General features: G+C 60.4%; 1 long non-coding RNA gene across 1 annotated transcript; it reads right to left on the bottom strand.

Annotated features, from left to right (window-relative positions):
- Positions 1-1,367: 1,367 nt before the first annotated feature.
- On the bottom strand, positions 1,368-3,305 carry LOC116454863. Its single transcript, XR_004244225.1, has 2 exons — positions 3,245-3,305; positions 1,368-2,233 (listed from the first exon to the last, which is right to left on the bottom strand). It is a non-coding gene; the product is annotated as an uncharacterized LOC116454863 (long non-coding RNA).
- Between the last annotated feature and the right edge of the window lie 15,010 nt (positions 3,306-18,315).

Genomic DNA, 18,315 nt, shown 5'->3' with positions numbered 1-18,315 from the left:
GAGCCCGGCCCATCCATCAGGGCTCGGCCTCGGAATTCCCGAGCTCCGCCGGTCCCATGGCATTCCCAGCGGGACACCCGGCGCGGGGACGAGGCGTTGCTGGGACAACGCTGTTCGCCGTTCCCCCAGCTGTCAGCCGTGTGCTTCCATAAAAAGCGGGGTTGTTCCCGATCCATGGAGCCGCGGGGCGCCTTCCCGGGCGCTGGAGCAGCTCCTGGCTCGCAGATGTTGGCGTGTGCGCCCTTGGAGAAGCTTCCTGAGGATGGGAAGAGGAGGGACAGCTCCGATCCCGGCTCTCTGTGGCAGGGACGGGAGCCAGGGAAGGGCGGGAGCTGTGCCAGGGAGACTGGGATGGATTTTAGGGAATGGTTCTTCCCCAGAGGGTGACTGGGCTCCCCAGGGAATGGGGACATTCCCAAGGCTGCCAGAGCTCCAGGAGTGTTTGGACACCGCTCCCAGGCACAGGGTGGGGTTGTTGGGGTGTCTGGGCAGGGATAAATTTGGATTCGGATCCCTGTGGATCCCTTCCCACTCCCACTGACCTGTCTCACCCTCTCCGTGGGTGAGATGGAGACACCGGGATTTCTCCATCCTTCCCAACCTCCCCCTGAGGCAGGAGCCTGGATATCCAATTCCACAAACCCTTGGGTCTTCCTGGGATGCTCCGAGCCCGATCCCTCAAAGCTTCAGCCCCATCTGCATCCCGCAGCCCAAGGGAAGCTCCGGAGGCTGAGGAAAGCATCAAAGCCTGGGAGCGAGAGGGCTGATTAAAGCTTTTTCAACGGGGGCATTAATTTAATTAATTTAATTAATTTAATTAATTAATTTAATTAATTTAATTTATTTATTTGCCTCCCTTGGCTTCGGAATCCTCCCCTCCACGTGCTGCAGACATCTGCGGAGCACATGGAACCGGGAATCCCACACGCCCCCCGTATGGATGGCTCCCCAGGGAGGGCAGGGCAGGCCGGGAAGGCTTGGGAAGCTCTGCCAGGGCTACTGTTGGACTCCCTGAGCAGCGCTGCGGCCCCAGGACGGGCTGGGAGGGACTCCCAGCCTGGAATTGTGCTTGGCTTCCATCCCCAGGCTCCTAAATCCCAGCTGGGTGCGGGCAAAGGGATGGGCTGGGTCAGAAGGGACCTTAAACATCCCCTTATCCCATCCCAGGGTGCTCCAAGCCCCATCCAGCCTGGCCTTGGACACTTCCAGGGATGGGGCTTCCATGGAATAACCAGTGCCAGAGCCTCCCCGCCCTCCCAGCGTAGAATTCCTTCCTAAAAATCCATCTAAATCTCACTTCTTTTAGTTCAAACCCTTTCTCCATGTCCTATCTCCATCTGCCCCTGGAAAAAGGGACTTCCCACCGGTTTTAAGCCCCCTTTAGGCTCTGGGAGGGGCTCCAAGGTCTCCCTGGAGCTTCCCTCTCCAGGATGAGCCCCCCCAGTTGTCCCACCCCATTCCTGGGTGGGAGCGGAGCTGCTGAACTGGCCTGGCTCTGCTCCCCCCTTCCCGACTGAACTTCCTTCCCTGTCTCCAAGCCCAGGTGATTCCCAGGTTTTCCCGCATCCGTGGAGCCAGCAGTGGGATCAGCACGGGATTAGGGCTGGGAACAGGTGCCTGATCCCCTCAATAAATCCCGGTGACTCCAGCGCTGCTGCTGCTGCTGCTGCTGCAGGAAGGTGTTCCCAGTTTCCAGCCACTGTTCCCAACTTCCCGGTCACTGCAGGGCGGGAATGGCGATTCCTTCTGTTCCAAGGGATACTGGGATGTGGCTTTCCCGGCCCCCAGCACTGCCCAGGAGGCAGAGTCAGGGAGCACTGGTGCTGTCCTTCCCTCTGAGCCCGAGGAGAGCCAGATCCCTCCTCACCTCTGAGTGGGAGCACGAATTCCAGGTGGGAGCACAAACTCCAGGTGGGAAAGGCCCCACATTCCCGACGGCCCGGGGCAGAGCAGGTGAAAAGCGGTGCAAAAAGAGAGAGAAAACAATAAAATCATGGGAAAATCGGGGTTGGGAGGGATCTTAAAGACCTCCCAGTTGATGTCCAGATGCTCCCACCCACTCCAGCGGCACCTCGGGGGCGTCAGGCACCAGCTGCTGCTCCCACCCTTCACATGCCCCATCCCTCCCCAGGGATTTCTCCGGGAAATTCTCTCCACGGAGCCCTCGGGAAAAGCTCTTTCCACCTCACGCTCGAGCTGCCACGGCCGGAGCCGAGCTCGTGGAACGAAGCCCCTGTGGAGCAGAGGGAAGGTTCTCAGAGAAGGGGGAAAACGCAGGCAGAGAAACCCAGCTAGGATTCCCTTTCCTCACTCTGCTTTACTCTGACCCCGATTTATGCCGGAATGTCTGAATTTCCTGGGATTCCTGAGGCTCTGGGCAGTCGGTTTAAACTCTAATTTAATCCAGGTCACACCCCCTGCGCCCCTCACTCAGACCGGGGTGGGGCAGGGGCTTGTCTGGCCGCAGTCTGGGGGGAAATCCAGGGGTTATTCCCATCCTGGAAGGTTATTCCCATCCTGGAGCAGAAATCCAGGGGTTATCCCCATCCTGGAGCAGAAATCCAGGGGTTATTCCCATCCTGGAGCAGAAATCCAGGGGTTATCCCCATCCTGGAGGAAAATCCAGGGGTTATTCCCATCCTGGAGTGGAAATCCAGGGGTTATCCCCATCCTGGAGGAAAATCCAGGGGTTATCCCCATCCTAGGGAGGAAATCCAGGGGTTATTCCCATCCTGGAGCAGAAATCCAGGGGTTATTCCCATCCTAGGGAGGAAATCCAGGGGTTATCCCCATCCTGGAGGGGAAGTCCAGGGGTTATTCCCATCCTGGAGCAGAAATCCAGGGGTTATTCCCATCCTGGAGTGGAAATCCAGGGGTTATCCCCATCCTGGAGCAGAAATCCAGGGGTTATTCCCATCTGGGGGTGGAAATCATGGAATTATTTCCATCCTGGGGATGAAAATCATGGAACTATTTCCATCCTGGGGGGGGAGGAAATAATGGAATTATTCCCATCCACGCCAATCTGAGGCCGCAAACCTCAGCTGGCCACGAAGGCAGGGCAAGGAAATCCTGCTCCAGGCACCAGGAAAAGCCCACGGAGCCTCTCCAATCCCGCTCTGGAGCAAGGCAGGGATGGAAAGCGGCTTGAGGAGAAGGCGTGAGGATGTGGGGACACCCCGGGCTCATTCCCAGCTCTCCCCGAGCCGCCTCAGCTCCCTCCTCCAACCCCTCCTGTCCCCACCTGGAACACCGGGACGAGTCCCACGGAAGCAGGAGAGGCCGGAGCAGCTTCTCCCCCGGCGCGCCGCATCCCCACCCTCCTTTCTCCCCCTCTTTTTATCCCCCTTTAATGAGATTAATTGAGAATAAATTATGCAGAGCCCACCCCTCGCTGCCCGCGCCCACCCCCGCCGGGCCGCGCGGCGTGGGCGCTAATTAGCATCGTTAATGAGGCTGTGACAATCAGAGCTGTCAGCCGGGCCCTGAAGCGTCCCGGAGCTTTTGTCCCCAATTTCAGTCCCCTTTGTGCCGGGCGGGAGTGGAAGGGGAAGCTCTGCTTTGCCTGGGGCCACCAAAACGCCACCAAAGTGCCACCAAAGTGCCACCAAAATGCCACCAAACCCTTCCCAACGCCGGGATTTTGCCTTGGGATGACGCTCCCATCTTTCCCCCCCCTACCCCACTTCGCGTTTTTCCATGGAATTCCCGGCTCGGCTGGGATAAATGCAAGCAGGTGGCCACTCCCGTGCCCCGCGGGCTGGCCCTGGTGGCCGCGGGGGTGGCACTGTCGCCAGCCCGGCCCTAATGAGCAGCGCGTTGGGAGCGGATGTGTTAAAGGTTTCTGGTTCAGCGGAGGGAAAAATCCCCACAAAGGGAGGTGTACAAATATTGTGGGAAATCTTTTGGCCCCTCAAGATTTGATGAGGGCCGGGGCCATTGAGGGTCGGAGAATTCCCCAGCGAGGTCTCCATTCAGGCGGCGTCAATGGGAAACTTTTAATTGAGAGGCTCCTCATTCAGGGCCCGCGGGCATTCAGAGCCGGGGGCTTTCAGTGCCGCGGCTTCCCGAGCTGAAATCGGATGGGAAAGAAAAAAAATCCCCTCTGCTTCCTGCTCCGGGAGCTTGAATGCTGAAGGATTTTAATCTCCCACCCCGAAGGGAAAAGTGATTCCAGGTTTTAAGATTCATTTCTGAAATAAAAACAACAACAAAAATTTAAAAAAAAAAAGAAGGGGAAAGGATAAAAAAAGGGAGCAGGCAAAGGATGGGGCTGGGCTGAGCTCCAGGGGTGGGTCCGTTTTTTCTGGGAAAGAGGTTGGATGCTCCTCCCTGCGAGCAATTCCAGCCTGGAGGGGCTGGCTGCTCCCCCCGGGCTGCTCCGAGGTTTATCCAACAGGGAAACGGGGGAGAGGAGCAGGCCTGGCATTAGGGGAGGTCATTGTCCAGCCTTGGGGTCAGCAGTGACCTGCAGGGTGTAGGGGAAGAGCCCCAGTCACTCAGAGACCCCAAATCTCTGCTGAGCCCCCTGAGACCCCAAATCTCTGCTGAGCCCCCTGACTGGGCCACGACCGCCCCGCCACAGCCACGGCCTTACTCTCTCCCACTTTCCCTTTGCCAGGAATATTTTCCTTTACTTCAACCTTTTCTCCCCATTTTTGGGGGGTGGGAGATGCTGGTGGCCACTTCCCCTTTTTTGAGGCACCACAAGGCAGGACAGGGCCGGGCTCCAAAGGGACACCGGGACACCCCGAGCCTGTCCGTGCTCCCGAGGGCAGGAGGCTGCAGCTCTGCTGCACACGAGGAGGCAGCAGGAGCTTTTCCTTCCCCTCCGGAGAGTGCTGGAGTGGGATTCCAAAGGCGGCTCCCTCCATCCTCGCTGCTGAGGAGCAGGACATGGGGCTCAGGGCCAGACCAGGGGGTTCAGGATGTCCTGGGAATGCTGTGTGTCCCAGGAATGAGCACCACAGCCCCGGGAAGGTGCTCCCAGGGATCCGCCGGGGATGGAGCTGGATTTCCTCGGCTCTCCTGGCGCCAGGGCAGAATTCCCTCCTGGTTCCACCTCCCAGGGATCCGCCGGGGATGGAGCTGGATTTCCTCGGCTCTCCTGGCATCAGGGCAGAATTCCCTCCTGGTTCCACCTCCCAGGGATCCCCCAGGGATGGAGCTGGATTTCCTCGGCTCTCTTGGCACCAGGGCAGAATTCCCTCCTGGTTCCACCTCCCAGGGATCCCCCAGGGATGGAGCTGGATTTCCTCGGCTCTCTTGGCACCAGGGCAGAATTCCCTCCTGGTTCCACCTCCCAGCTTCTCCCAGGGTGCAGCTCCAGGCTCGGGAGCAGCAATGAGCTCACCCTCCGCGGGGACCTCGGGGCTGTTGTCCCTCCTCTCCCCGAACCCACCGGTTGGGATGTGCCTTTGGAGGCTGGGGACATCCCGGTTTTCCAGCCCGTGGAGCCGTCCTGGAGCGCCTTTGGATGTCCCCTTCTCAAACACATCACTTAAACACCGTTTTTCTTTTTGGGAAGAGCCGAAAGAGCAGGAAACGGGATCCGAGGACTTTTTCCCGCCCTGCTTTTCCCGAGGATCCCCTCCGGGACACGCGGCACCCTTTCCATGACCTCCTTCCCTCTCCCTCCCCCTCCGGCGAGGCCTCTCCATGACTTACGGCAGCAGCTGCCTTAAACCCGAGCTTTTCTAAGGCCGGGTGTCACCAACCCACAAAAGGCCGGGCTTTGGGGCTGGGGGGGGACTCCTCGGCCTCATCCAAAGGAAGATGAGGAAGGAATTACAGAGCAGGCGGAGGGAAGGAGGGAGGGACCCCGCGCATTGTGTCTCCCACGCTGCGGTTTCCAGGGAGACGCTGCCGGCGCTGCATCCCTCTCCCGTCCTGCTGCGGCCCTTTGGAAGCTCCAGGAGCGGCGGCTGCTGTTTTCCCTCTGTTCCCAGCTGTCTGCCAGGCGGGAATCTGGCCCAAGGTGGGCTGGACACCATATGGAAAGGGAAGGGGGGAAAAAAAAACCCCAAACCCCGGCGCTCGTGAGCTGTTTGGAGAGGGAGGTCGAGCCTGGAGAGGCTGGGATGCACTTCCAGTGTCCCACGGGGAGGAACTGGGCTCGGGAATTTCTCTATGAATTCCATAAGAATATTCCCAGTGCTGTGCTGGGGAGTTGTTACAATTCCCGTAGGTCAGATCGTGTCTGTGATCTGTGGGGTTTTTTTTTGGGGAAGAGGAGCTAGCAGGAAGCACACGGTCAGGATTCCAACTGGCCAGAATTCCGCCAGGAATTGTCACAGGTGGCGCCGGGAGTGTCCCAGGACTTGGAGTCAGGATTTCTCCAAGCTCTCCCACCTCTCCCAGCCTCGCTCCGCCCATGCAAAGTCCCTCTCTCCAGACCTCTGAACGTGCAGGAAAATCCCAGGCTTCCAGGAGATTATAAAATCCCAGAATCCCAGACTGGTTTGGGTGGGAAGAGACCTTAAAGCCCCTCGTGTTCCCACCCCCTGCCACGGGCAGGGACATCTCCTGCTATCCCAGGATTCACATCTCATGGGAAAGGTGAAAAAGGGGATCCATCCCCGCTGGACAGCACGGAAAGGTTCCCAGATTTCCACCTCCACGAGTTCTGCTTCTGTCGTGCGAGGCAGACCCAGGGTGCTGCCTGGGAACACGGAAAGCCACCAAATGCATTAATTAAATGTTAATTAAGCGTAATTTACTGAGCTTTTTTTTCCCCTCTGGATCCCCCAAGTGCCTCTGAGTTGGTTTGAACGGCCTGGGTGGGTTTGGTTCAGATTCCCAAAACCAGGGGAGTCTCCAGAGGTTGTGGGTGTGTCCTGACACAGGAATTACGGATCCATTAGTGAAGCAGAGATTCCCAAACTTCCAGCCGAGCCCTGACCTCCCCATCCCACGGACAGCTCGGGAATGCAGCCTGGAGAAGGGAACGCTTGGGAATTCTTGCTTGAGCTCACCCAGCTGACATCTCCCGCTGCCAAAACCCCTCTGGCCCCAAGAAGGGAATTTTGGGGAGCTTCCCTAGGGGGATCCCAAATCCATCCAGCCCCACCCCGCTAATTTATGCACGAGGGCCCAATTAGCACGTGCACAGCACCTGATGAGCCCCACGCAATTAATTCATGTTTGATTGCTCAATTAGGCCGTGCCCGAGCGCTCGATGAGTTCATGTGGGAGCTCTTTGCTCCCAGCCAGGACCACCTTGGCATCACACCTGGGCGCTCATTAATTTATGCACGGTCACCCAATTAATTTATGCACGGTCACCCAATTAATTCATGCACGGTCGCCCGATGACGTCATTCACGCGTGCCAAATTAATTTCTGCACGGCTGCCCAATTATGCCACGCATGAGCGCCCAACTGTTTCGTGCATGAGCGCCCAATTAACTCATGCACGGGAATTAATTTATTCATGTCGGCCAATTAATTTGTGCATCGTTTCCCAATTAATTGATGCATGGGCGCCCCGTTGCTTCACACACCCTCCCCAGGGACTGAAAAGTTTTGTCGAGCCAAAACCCGGCCCCTGGCGGCCACCAAAGGGGAACAGGAAAGGATTTTTTGGAGGGAAAAAGGCGCAGGAAAAACGGGGATGAGGAGCACGAGGGAGAAAAATTGGGGGGAAAAAATCCTAAACTGAAAAACAAAGAACGAGAGAGGGTGGAGGAGGGAAATCCAGGCGAGCAGAGGATGGGATAAAGAGCCAAGAATTCCCAATCCTCTCCGTTAAGGGAGGGATTTCCAGGCCGTGCTCGGCTTTCCCAGCTTGGCACAAAGGCCGGGCGGAGGGGAAGGAGAAGGGGCAGGGAATGGGGACGGGGCCGGCGGGCGAACCCCACTGGAGGGGCCCCATTCCCATCTGGCAGAAGGGCTGGGAAGGGTCGAGGGAGCGAGGAAGAGGAAGAGCCTGATTGTTCCGTGATTCCTGCACTTCCCAACCCTAGGAGGGGACGGGCCGGGCTGTTCGTGCTCAAGCTGCCCGTTTAGCAGCGGGATCGGTCCAATTAACGGAAAGACAAATGAGGAGCCCAGCCCGGCTTCATCCCTACCCGCATCTCCACCCTTTTTTCCCGGCTCCATCCCCATCCCGAGCCCGGCACCGCGCGGGGGCACTCGCAGAGCGGCCGCGGCTCCGGGATGGCTCCGGGATGGCTCCGGGACGGTTCCGGGACGGCTCCGGGATGGCTCCGGGATGGCTCCGGGACGGCTCCGGGATGGCTCCGGGACGGTTCCGGGATGGCTCCGGGACTCCTCGTGGGCTGGGGCAGCCCCGCAGAGCCCAGCCGGACCTCACAGCCCCGGCTGTCCCCGCCGTCCCGGGCCGAATCCATCCCCTCGCAGGCCGGGAATGAGCTGTGGCCGACCCCGGGGAAAAACCCCGGTTCCCAGGGGGTCCCTGCCCGCCCCACTGGGGGCCCTGTTCCCCCTCAGCTTGGGGGGTGAGACCGTCAGCAGTCGCTGAGAACCTGATATTCCAAACGCAGGCAGCGGTGGGGAGGGGGCGGCCGCAGATCCCAACCCGGGAATCTGCTCGTGGAGCCCCGGGAGGAACCGGAGCTCCTCTGCCGATCCCACAGAGGCTCCCACGGAGGCTCCCGGCCTGTGGGGCCGGCAGCAGGTCCTGCCATAATGAGAAGGGAGGAACCACTGATTGCTGATGAGTCACTTAATTGAGCTGCCAGGTCCTGCCAGGTCCTGGACCAGAAGGAGCATCCCCAGAGCACCCCAGAGCTGCTCTCTGCAGAGTTCCCCCTCTGCTCATCCCACACTTCCCGTTCCCCACTCCTGCCCCCCACGCTCATCCCGGGGGCTGCAGAGGGAATTCTGCAGGATCCGGCTCTCCAGAGCCTCGGGAAGCGAGGTTTTAGGGATCAGCTTGGTCCTGGCGCGCTTCACCCCTCAGCTGCCAGGACCTGGGAGGCAGCTGCGGTGGGAGAGGCGCCGCGCGAGGTTTTCCATTTTCTCCCGTGAATTACCATTCTCCAACAAATAAACCCTGGAAAATCTCCGAGTGGGAGCGCCGGCCGCGCAGGTACCCCATGGTTGGAGTCAGCAGAGGTGGGAGCCGGTGGCAAACCCGATTTTTCATCTCCCGGGGCGGGGGGGAACTGTCGCCGTGAGTGACAGGCGGGTCCTCGCTGTCACTGTCGCTGTCTCCGCCATCCCTCCCTCCCTCCCTCCTGGGCTCTCTCCGCCTCCCCCCGCATTAATCATCCCGGGGATGCTGCTGCCCACGCCTCTGCTGGCTCCGGGTCGTGCAAGTCCCATCCCGCCCACCTTCCCCAGCCCCCGGCAGAGCCGTGCGGGGCTCTGCGGCTGCGGAACGCCGGCTGCTCCTCAAGCCCCGCGGCGCCCGGAGCCTTCCGCCCCTGCCCGGGGGCTGCTGCGGGCGGGACGGGGCCAGCGCCGGGGTGACAGCAGTGCCACCCCTCCCCGGAGCCGGCCAGGCTGGTGGCAGACTGCGAGTGATGATTATCGGCTCTGCGTGTGGCCGCGAAATGAGTCTGGAGCTGCTGCTGCCGGCGGAGGAGCCTCAAAACGCGGCTGCGGGAGGGGCTGGAGAGGGAGGAGAGGCTTCCCAGGGCATGGGGAGGGAGGGAGGGAGATGCTCTGGGGTCGCCAGGGGTTATCCGAGACAAGGACGTGGGAGGGGATGGCTGGGCAAAGCTCCCCTATTTTCTCCCCTCGCTGTCCTGGCAGTGTTTTTTGGGATCCTGGCTCTGCTGAGATCAGGGACAAGGAAGGGCGAGAGGGGCAGGAGCCTCTGTCGGTGGTAAAGTTCTGGTTTGGCACCCAGAGGGGAGACAAAATCCAGTCGCAGGCGCAAAGGATGCGCCCAGAGGAGCCTGGGCTGCTCCTCCCCCTTCCCTGGTGTGTCACCTCCCTGCTTTGTGGTCACTCCGTGGCCACAGCCGTTGTCACCAGCCCCTACCTGGGAAAATCCCCTCTGTAGGGTCAGGGGACAGCCCGAGCCAGGCAGCCAAGGCATCCTCACCCAGGGCTGGGCCCCCTCTGGAGCGGGAGCTGGAAAATGGGATTAAAAGGGGTGATTTGCTTTCCCATGCCGAGAGGAAAATAGGGACAAGGGATTAGCCCCAAACATGTCACACCCCACCTGCTGCCCCCCGGGATGGGAGCAGGATTATCCCCTTATCCCAGTCCTTCCAGCATCTGGGATAAGCCACTCCTGTGCTCCATGGTCACACACAGCAATGCCATGGATTTTCTGGAGCTCTGCCTCTGTGCTGGACACTGGACCCCACTGGGAAGGGGATTTTGGGACAGGCTGTCCCAGCACTGCCTCCCCCCAAGCTCGGGGTGGAGGCTGTAAGGACAAAAAAATCCTGGAAGTGGGAGAAAATCCTGATTTTCAGACCTAGACTCCAGCGCTTCCTTGAGGCTGAGCAGAGCCACAGGTGCCAAGGTGCAATTCCAGAAAATCCGGGTCGGGATCCCAACCCTGCGGCCCAGGCTTCACTTGGGACAGCCTGAGGGAAGTTCTGATGGGGAAAACACTTCCATCACACCCCTGATGCCCAAAATCCTTCTCCTGCCCATTTATCTGGCCAGAAGTCAGGGCCAGCAGCGTTCCCAAGCCCTCGGGAAGGCCTGGAAAACGTCTCTTTCCAGAGGGGGTATCGGGCTTTGCATTCAAATACAGCGAGGAGCGAGAGAGAGCAATAAAAGAAGATGAACGACGTGCAGGTGCTGGCTGGGATCCCCTGGAACGAGCTGCTCCGGGTCCCCAGCTCCTCTCACCGTCCTGTGAGCTTTTCCCACTGGTTTTTTTTTAGCAGGAAGTTTATTTTTTTGGAAGTGTGTGGCTGGGAGTTTCCACCCTCTCAGCTCCCCCCGTGTCGGCGGCTCCAGCTGCCAGGACACCGAGCGTTCCAAGCCGGGGTTTTCCTGCTCGGATCTGTCTCTCATCCCATTGTTAAACCCTGGGAATTGTGGCGGATTGAGAAGGGAGGCTCGCGGCAAAGCTCGGCGGGGAAGAACCTGGGGAGGTTTGAAAGATGAGTAGGAAGGAAACGGAGCTGAGTTTGTGCTCGGCAAAAAAACCACTCTGCCTTTTCCAGACCTGTTCGAGCTCCAACCCACAGCGGGTCACAGGCTTTAAATTATCAGCCAAGCTGAAATTTGGGAACTTTAGGCCCTGGGAAGGCAGCATTCCTGATCCCATCCAGCAATGCCAGGTGGAGACAGTAAATATTGCAGAGAAATGAGACGCTCCGAGCTTTTCCAGAGCATTCCCACCCGCACTGTCATCCTGCTGAGCTCCCCCAGCACTCCCAGTTATTCCCGGCAGGAGAGCTCCGGGATGCAGGAGCTGGTGCTGCCGTGGGAATGGGAGGAGTGGGAGAGAGGAGAAATTCCCTGAGATTCCTTAGCAGGGGGGACCAAAACGCAGCCGGGCCTGCTCAGGGCAGGGACATGAACTCCGCGCCGATTTCCGGCATTCCAGCAAAATCCAGCGGCGCTCGGAATTCACAGGATCACAGAACCGGGTTTCTCCCTGCACGGAGAGGCTGCGGGAGCTCTGCTGGTGGGATGTCACCACCAAAAAGGTGACAGTCCCTGCCTGTTCCTGTTCCTGTCCCTCCCTCTCCTGCTGCTCCGCTTCCTGCCGGCCCCATGCTCTGCCCATCCGCTCATCCCGGAGCCCCGGGACACCGGGCTGCCCGCTCCCCCTGCCCCCTGCAGCCGCCTCCCGGCCGCCGGTGGCATCCAGGGCACCGGGCACGGTGCCACCAAGGGCAGCCGCCAGCTGGTGGCCAAAGCCAGCCGCGCATTCCCGGCTGGAAAACGGCACAGCCGGGCCAGGGATGCTCCCGGAGGATTCCCAGCGGCTCCCTGGCGCTCAGCCCCATCCCTGTGGGGTTCCCGGGGGGATTGTCAGCTCAGAAGGGGCTCAGCCCTATCCCTGTGGGGTTCCCGGGGGGCATTATCAGCAGGAAGGGGCTCAGCCCCATCCCTGTGGGGTTCCCGGGGGGCATCATCAGCGGGAAGGGGCTCAGCCCCATCCCTGTGGGGTTCCCGGGGGGCATTATCAGCAGGAAGGGGCTCAGCCCCATCCCTGTGGGGTTCCCGGGGGGCATCATCAGCGGGAAGGGGCTCGGATCCCGCCCGGCAGCAGCCCCGGTCGCCGGCCAGGCTGGAGGGCGATGCTGGCGCTGACTGAGCAGCGGGCTGGAGCCTGATAAGCGGCGTTATCGCCCGGCCCGATGGCGCTGATTGCTGCCCTGTCTCCCCTCCAGCTCCGAGCCCGGCGGAGCTGCCCTGACTCGCTCGGGGCGCGCTTTGGGGCGGATCGGCCGCGCTCCTGCCCGGCAGGGAATGGGATTTCTGGCGGAGCCTTTCCCAAATGGATGCAGGCGCCGCGGATCCAGCAGCCGCTCCCGGCTGTCGCTGCTGCGGTGACGGGGTGCGTGTCCCCGCCTGACTTTTGTCACCGAGTGAACGCACCGCGGCTCCGCCACCCCTTCCCAGCCCTCTGGAGCTTCCCAGAGGGTCTCCACTCCTTCTCCTGCACATCCTTTTTCCTGCCTGCTGGAAGGGTGGATGTTTATCCGATGTCTGGCTGCCGTCCAGCAGAGTTTGCACCTTCGGTAGGGAGAGAGAGACGCAGAAATCCTGGATCTGGTGAAGCCCAGAGCCTCTCCGGTGGGATTCCTCCCTCTGGAATCCTCCCATCTGCATGGCACTGCTCCGGGCTGGAATTGTTCCAGCTCGGAACTCTCTGAGGGCAGGCAGGAGAAGGATTCCTGGGAAATTGGTTTCTCTACACCTGCTCAGAGGGGGAATAATTCCCACTGGGCCTTGTCCTGTTGAATCCAGGCTCAGGTGTCCCTCTTGGTGGCCCTGTGGCTCCAGAGATGGCTGGGAAATGTCCTGGGATGCCCTGGGCAGACACCAGCAAGGAAAACCTTCCAGGAAGGCTTCTCCCAGCCCCATCCCTGCTGCCCTTTTCCCCATGGGTTCTCCCCTGTGCTGAGCACATTCCTGCTGCTCCCTTATCCGATTTCACCCCATCCATCCCAGCGAGGACGGAGAGCCAAGCTCCATTCCTTGTTACTGCGTCGCTGGGGCAGGGAAGTGTCCGAGCAGGGGGTGCCCAGGCAGGGCCTGACCTCCCCTGTGCCACCTCCTCCTGCATGGGCCGGGTGGCCCCTCTTTGTCACATCATGGAATCATGGAATGGTGTGGGCTGGAAGGACCTTAAATCCCATCCATTCCCATCCCCATCCATGGGCAGGGACCTTCCACTGTCCCCGGTTGCTCCAACCTGGCCTTGGACACTTCCAGGGATGGGGCAGCCACAGCTTCTCTGGGAAATCCATTCCAGGGCCTTCCCACCCTCCCAGCCAGGAATTTATTCCCAATATCCCATCTAACCCTTCCCTCTGCCAGTGGGAAGCCATTCCCCCTTTTCCTGTCACTCCATCCCTTGCAAATATTCCCTCTCCATCTTCCCTGCAGCTCCTTCAGGCACTGCAAGGCTGCAGCGAGGCCACCCCGGAGCCTCCCTTGCCCAGGTGCACAATCCCGGCTCTCCCAGCAGAGCTGCTCCCAGCACGGACACAGCTGGGTGTCCCTGCGCTCCTGGGTGAGCTGGAAGCTGCGGGGACAGGCGGGGACACACCGCGATCGGCAGCAGAACCTGCCCAGCCCCGCGGGGCCGCCCGGCAGCTCCGCACCGCCACAACCCCGCTCACGAACAAGGCAGGACAAAATTCGGGATGATGTTCCCGCTAGGAAAGCGGGGAGCGCAGTCACCCCAAGGCCGCCCTTCCCGAATCGCCGATCCCGGATGGGTGAAAGTGGCGGAGGAAGTGCCGGGAGGAAGGAATGCCCCCGATTAGGCAAGCTCCGAGCGCCTCGGGAAGGACAATAGGGAGCGATTCCTCGCTCCTCAGCGCCCCGGCTCCAGGGAAATGTCAGCCCAGCCCCGACAAACGACAAATTACCCAGGGCGTGCGGCCCTTTCAGTCCCACTGAACCCTATCCACGGGGGAATAATCCCGGCCGGGATGGAGGCGCATTCCCGGCGGGATGGGAGCGGGAGCTGGGAGGGAGGGAGCAGCCCCAGCCTCGCCCCAGCCTGCCTGGAGAGCAGATTTGCCCTCCCCGGGGAAGCTTTTCCAGCTTTTCCGTGTCTTTTCCAACCTTTCCATGTCTTTTGCAGCGATTCTGTGAAACTTGGGGATGGGAGAGGTGGGAAAGCGAAAGGGAATGGGAAAGGGAATGGGAATGGGAAAGGGAAAGGGAATGGGAATGGGAATGGGAATGGGAAAGGGAAAGGGAATGGGAAAGGGAATGGGAATGGGAAAGGTTTTGTGGGCAAACTGGGAGATAGAGAGTGGGAGTGGGAATGGGAATGGGAATAGGAATGGGAAAGGGAAAGGGAATGGGAATGGGAATGGGAAAGGGAAAGGGAATGGGAATGGGAATGGGAAAGGGAATGGGAATGGGAAAGGTTTTGTGGGCAAACTGGGAGATAGAGAGTGGGAGTGGGAATGGGAATGGGAATAGGAATGGGAAAGGGAATGGGAATGGGAATGGGAATGGGAATGGGAAAGGGAAAGGGAAATGTTTTGTGGGCAAACTGGGAGATGGAGAGTGGGAGTGGGAATGGGAAAGGGAATGGGAAAGGGAAAGGGAAAGGGAATGGGAATGGGAATGGGAAAGGGAAAGGGAATGGGAAAGTGAATGGGAATGGGGAAGGTTTTGTGGGCAAACTGGGAGATGGAGAGTGGGAGTGGGAATGGGAAAGGGAATGGGAAAGGGAAAGGGAATGGGAATGGGAATGGGAAAGGGAATGGGAATAGGAAGGCTTTGTGGGCAAACTGGGGCACTCTGGTGCAGGGCTCTGCCACGCGGCGCTGCAGAATTCCCAAGGGAAGGAATTTCGGTGCCGCAACTTCTCCACCTCCCCTCCCTCGGTGCCGAAACTCCCCCTCCTCCTCTCCCCGCCGCTCTCCCCTCCTCAATGACTCCGCAAACGCTCCGTGCTTTGGCTCCGCGCTCCGAGCTCTGTCTGCGCTCCCGGAGCCCCCGCCCAACCCCGGGCATCCCCCGGGCATCCCCTCGGGCCCCGCTCTTTGCCACAGCAGCCGCCCCCCGCCGCTCGGGCCTTTGTGTCCCTCTCGGCGAGCCCGAGCACCTGGAGACCTCCTCGGGAAAACTTCATTTGCCGGGGCCAGCTTTGATTAAAGCGGCCTGGCGGGGAGGCCGCGCCGCTCCCGAGTCAATATTGGTTTTGGAACAGATGGGGGTGACGACAGGAGCGGGGCGGGGGTGGGGACGGGGGGGGGACGCGCAGCAGCCGCAGCCGCGGTGCCAGCGGCCGGGCAGGGGATGCCGTGCCTGGATGCCTCAGTCCCAGCGCCCGGGGAGGGGCAGGAAGCCCCGGGAGATCAAAGTGCGGCAGCCCCGGAGAGGTGGAGCAGCTCCCTGGGTGCGCTGGAGGCGTCCGCGGACAAAAGCATCAAAGGGAATCCAATGAAACTAATTGAAGGGCTGGAGCGCTCAGTAACGAGCGCGGGGCTTTCATGGAACGCCAGATTCTTCCCGTCAAAAAGCGCAGGGAAGCGCTTCCAAGAAAACCCCGGCGGCAGCCGCCCCGTCCCCTGAAACAACAACAACAACAACAACAAAACCCCGAGCGCGGACATCCCGCTCCAGAGGGCAGCGGAATCCCCGCTGGCACGGCCATTCCCGGGGCACGGAGCGGCTCCGGGGCAGGCGGCGCATCCCGGCGCTGTTCTCCCAGATTTCTGCCGTTCCTGGGATGGGGGAAGCGCCCTCGGCTCGCTCCTGGTGCTCTGCAGGTGGCAGAGGGATGGCCGTGAGCGAATTCGGGACATCCCCGTGCTCCAGGAGCCAGGGTCAAACCCCAGCGCTGCCGGGCAGAGACCTCCGGGCTTGCGGGGAGCCCGGGATTGGCAGCACGGAGCTCTGGTAATCGCTGGCAGTGAAGGTCCAAGCTGGGCTCCAGAGGTTTCCAGCAGGACCATGAGTGGGGAGCGAGGCCAGGTTGGGGCTTGGAGCAATCGGGGAGAGTGGGAGTGTCCCGGGGATGGAATGGGATGGGCTTCAAGGTCCCTTCCAGACCCCGAACCAGTCTGGGATTCTGTGATTCCATGACTTGAGCTGGATCAGTTGTGGCAAACAAGGCCTCGCTGCCCTCCCTGATCCCTGGAGTGCCCAAACAAGGCCCCGCTGCCCTCCCTGATCCCTTGGGCGCTCATCTCTCTGGAAAACGTCTCCCCTCCCCTTCCCAGAGCCCTGGGGAACCCAAAGGGCAGGAAGCAGCCGAGCTGGACCAGACGGACACCACGGAAAGGTCCGAGCTGGTCCCTGGCAAGCCTGGCCACGGTGAAAGGAACCCACACGGAGACAATCCCAGTAAATTACGTCCAGTCCCAGAGGATGAGGAAAACCGGGAAGGGGAGGCGGCCCGGCCCCAGGCAGGCTCGGTGTCTGCCCTGCCCCATGGCTGCCACTCATCCATCACCGATCAAGAGAAGCCCCTGCAGGTTGTTTTAAACCAGGGCCAGCGGGAGGTTGGGCTAATGAGTAAAATCTGAGCATTCCTTGCATTTCCCATCCATCCCCAGCGCGGGGAGGGCAGGGGAGGGGGATGGGGACAAAACCTCACTCCGGAGATCCTGAGGGAGGGACAAAACGCTCGTGCTGGGAGTGGGGAGCTCATCCCAGACCTGATCCGTGGGGTGGCAAAGGTCTCCTCAAGACGAGGACACGAACCTTTCCCTCTCCTTTCCCTCCTTCCCTACGGAATCCGGTCTTCCCTGAGCCCTGAAACCCCACTGGAGGTGGTCGGGAGGCACCGAGGTGGGAGCAGATGCTCCGTGCCAGCTCATTCATCCCCCTTGGAATTCCCACCCCGGCTCCAGCAACAGGGCCAGGGAAACAGCCCCATTCCCTGGCATTCCATTATTTTCCCTGGAGAGCCTGTTCAGCACCAGCCTCACCCACGGCAAAGCCAACAAAAAACCCTCGCCCACCTCTCCGGAGCTCTCCAAAGGGGAAAGGTCGTTAAAAGACATCCCAAAATTGGGGGGGAAAGGGATTTTAAAGAGGAAAGAAGAGGGAGAACAAGCAGCCCTGGCCAGTTTCCATCCCTGGGAGGCTGAGGCAGCTTTTAGAGCTGGGCAGGGCCCTGCAGGGCCCTTCCTTGGGCATCGCCGAGGCTTTGTGGTGGGAAGGGCTGGAGCCAGCCTGGGCTCGCACATCAGCTCGGAGCTGCTGGTTCTGTTTGTCCTTCAGGCTCGAAATCCGTGATTCGATTTGATTTTTTTAAGGCGAGCAGAAGAGAGGAGAACGCAAGAATTGATCAATAATAAGTTCCTAGGCTTTTTTTATTTCATTAATTAAACCAGCCCAGCGTCCCTATCCCAACACCTCCCTCGGTTCCTCCCCGCTTCTCCTCCCTCCGCTGCCCCTCTGTGTCTCCCTCGCTCTCTCCCCCTGGGATTTTAATTACATTCATCAATTTCCACTCACTGGGTCTGTCACTTCGCTGTAATTATCCGCTGGGAAGTGCCGCCGCCGCCTCTGCCGGAGCCTGAGCGGATTAAGGATCCTCCAGCGCCTTTTTCCCAGCCCGCGGTGCCAGGTACCTGCCCGGAGCCGACAGATGGGCAGGGGCCACTGCTGGCCCCTAACGAGCTGCCACAAAAGAGGGCGGCTCCCCAAACACCGAGATGTTTCCAGCTCGCTCCAAACGCCCCCGGAATGGCAGGGAAGGAAGGTGGGAATGGGGAGATTCTGTGGGTTCCAGAGGAGCTGGGGATGCGTGGTTTGCTCAGCTCCGGAGTTCCCCAGGCTCGGCTTCATCTCCACGTGGGATCAGCTCCAGGGCGTTTTTCCTTGCCCAGGGAACGCCGGACACGGATGGGAGGCTGACCCCACAAAAAACTGACCCCAAACGCAAAACTCAGGCCTGTGAGGGTGAGGGCGAGCCCTCGGTGGGCACCAGGTGATGCCAGAGGATGGAGGAGATGGTTCTGGGCTCAAGCAGGCGCGGAGATCAGGGGAGGGAGCGCGGTGCCGCGGCCGGAGCGCGTGGGAAGCTCCGAGGGATCCGCGCGGATCTGTGCCAGCCTAGGGCTGAGCTCCGCAGTGGATTTGCTGTAACCCTCTGCAGAGGAGCTGGGCACTGCCCCCTCCCAGGCCGCTGGGCTGGCCCTCACCCAGTGGTTAAAACATGAATTCTCTCCCAGAGCCGCCAGCGGGGCCCAAACCCACCCGAGCCCTGTTTCACCCCCGGTG

This window comes from Corvus moneduloides, chromosome 22, assembly GCF_009650955.1.
Source record: "Corvus moneduloides isolate bCorMon1 chromosome 22, bCorMon1.pri, whole genome shotgun sequence".
Taxonomy (NCBI): Eukaryota; Metazoa; Chordata; class Aves; order Passeriformes; family Corvidae; genus Corvus; species Corvus moneduloides.
Note: the sequence above shows the minus strand (reverse complement) of the source record. Positions and strands in the feature narration are given on the sequence as shown.